This window comes from Egretta garzetta, unplaced genomic scaffold, assembly GCF_000687185.1.
Source record: "Egretta garzetta isolate BGI_Z169 unplaced genomic scaffold, ASM68718v1 scaffold107, whole genome shotgun sequence".
Taxonomy (NCBI): domain Eukaryota; kingdom Metazoa; phylum Chordata; class Aves; order Pelecaniformes; family Ardeidae; genus Egretta; species Egretta garzetta.
Window position 1 is genome coordinate 3327889 of NW_009260399.1, and position 2662 is coordinate 3330550.

Genomic DNA, 2662 nt, shown 5'->3' on the forward strand with positions numbered 1-2662 from the left:
TTAGCGGTGGGATGGCAGGGTTAGGTTAAAGGTTGGACTCGATGATCTTAAAGGTCTTTTCCAACCAAAGCGATTCTATGATTCTATGATTCTATGATTTCAGCCGGGTTCACTGGCCTAAGGAGCACCCTGGGCAAAGGGGAGCTCGCCGCATGAGACCTCCGTGTGATAGCATGCGCTGCGGCAGGCAGATCCAGCCGCGGGAAGGGCAGCTGCGATCCCAGCTGGCTGCCCGCAACGCTGGCCATGGGAACAGAGGCGTAAAGCTTCGCTCTCCTCCAAGCAAGTCAAGTCACAGGTTTATCAAATACAAGCAGAGCATTCCACATCACTTGCTTTCAGAGGCACAGAAAGAGATGAATGCACTTTCTGCTGAGAGCAACAGTTCTGCTGGCTACCTTGCCTTGTTCTTTCCCAAATTTTTGTGGTCGGGTTGCATTTGTTCATCATTCTCACAGCATGAATCTCTCTTCACTGTGTTTGTCAAAGAATAGACCAGCAAGTGTGCGGCTAGAACAATTCCCAGTGGATTTCCTGAAGCAAATGTATACAGTTTTTACATTTTTGTTTTGGGAACTATGGTCAACATTAAGTATCCAACATCTGCTGAGATTTGCAGAAGACTCTAAAGACCCAGTGTCAGTGAGCAATAGCCCCCCTCGCCTGCCCATGCTCTTCCATCTCCTGCAGAGTGCCCTCCCCAGCTCATTTCACCTGCTTGTCATCTTCTCTGTACTACAGCTTTGCCAAAAACTGTTTTTGCCAAATCATAAAATATCCATCGTTATTCCTCCTTTTATGCAAAGAGTATTTTTAAATTGTAAGTTCTTTGGTAGAGAAAACACCTCAATTCATAATGACGGTTTTGTTTAGAAGGGCAATTTCTCACCACAGAGAGATAACCAGGAGGTGCAAAATAGCCCGTGGAAGGACAACATGGAGCTCTAGTTTGGTCAGACCTGTGACTGTGATGACCCATGGGCCAGGACACCTCCTAAAGCACCCAGAGGAAGCAACTCTACTGCCAATATGCCGTACAGCATGTACCACACGCTGGCCCTACCACCTCCACAAGGTCTTTCAGGGCAGCCTGTGCATTAGCAATGGAAAACCATTGCCCAAGACCGAAACCTCTTTTAACAGCGCCATATGTTATTTTTGTAAAATGTAAGAATCAAACCAGGAATCTATAGACAGACATCATTCCCTATAGCAAAAATACAAGCTGTGGTGATAAAATTGTTTATAATGAGGCAAAAAAAAAAGTGCTCAACAAGTAGTTCTGCACTGTATTTGCATACTTTCATCACCGGGGTGTGATGAAATATTTTCCAGTCCCTTAATAACCCAGGAGGATGTTAAGCAACACATACTATGGTAAACACTTTAAAATCAGTGGACCCGTATAACTGGCAACAAAAGATCGTGAAGGCTTGACCAGGAAGACTTGACCGGCCTACTCATACTCACTGTGTTATGCTTAAGAGTGTCAAAGAAATTCCACCAGATTAGAGTCTGTTGAATATTATATCAATATTTTTAAAGGACAAAAAAATGGTGAACATCATTCTATCACAAGCAAAATAATGGAAAATCTGGAGGATTCTACTAATAAAATCGTTAACATGTAGTAATACAATAAATATCAATCAGAAATTTTATAGAAAATAGACTTTGTCAGACAAACCTGATTTTGTTCTTGGAGGAGTTCCCGGGTATTCTTAGACTCTGGTTTTTGACTATATGTGACATGCAATGTGCACATACACTTCTAAGGCATCGTAGTTAATGTTACATGACACTAAGAGCAAAAAAACCACTATTCTATCAGAAAAACGCACTGGAACTGGATTAGGAACTTCCTGAGCAACAGGATCTCAGAAAGGCAGCAGCGGATAAATCATTGTGTGTGCTTTTAGGGATGTTATTAAGGATAATCCTAGACCTGCCACTGCTTATTATTCTCCTCGGTGAGCTGGAAGTAATTGCAAAATCTCTTTTGCTAAAATGTGCAGAATTGCTGGACTGGTAAATAAAGGTGAAAACAGACTTGACATACAGCATAGTCTGAAATACTTAATAGGTCTAAACCAGCCTGGTTGTGCTGATCCGAGTATGCAACAGCTCCTTCAAAAATATAGGGACAACGAGAGATTTTGTCATTCTAGGTCAGACAGGGCTGAAATGAGGTGAACGCTTTCCTCTCCACACTGGCTGATTGCTCTCATCAGCAACTGACCTGCATTGATGTATTTGGGAGAGAAGGATGTGTTTTACAATTTTTTTAAAGGTTACAGGAGTCTCACAGGAAGAGTAAGAAAACGTGAGCTCCTTACAACCTTGACATGATCAGAGAATTGTTTCTTGTCCAGCCCTAGTTTTAAAAAAGCCACATGCGAAGTTAGACCCATACAAATGCCAGCCTGCCTGGAAAATGGAAACTTGTGGAAAGTAAAAATTTCTACAGGTAATTCTGTCTCTGCTTGCAGAAACCAGGTGCCAAACTACTGCTTCCTTGGGGCACAAAGCAGCAAAGGATGCCAAACAGAGCAACAACATTGACTTCAAAACTGGAGAAAAGTGTGGTACAACAGGAAACTGGACGAACTCTATGTTTAGCATGTCAAAGAGGGGCTTAGAATATGATGCGATTACAGTATTA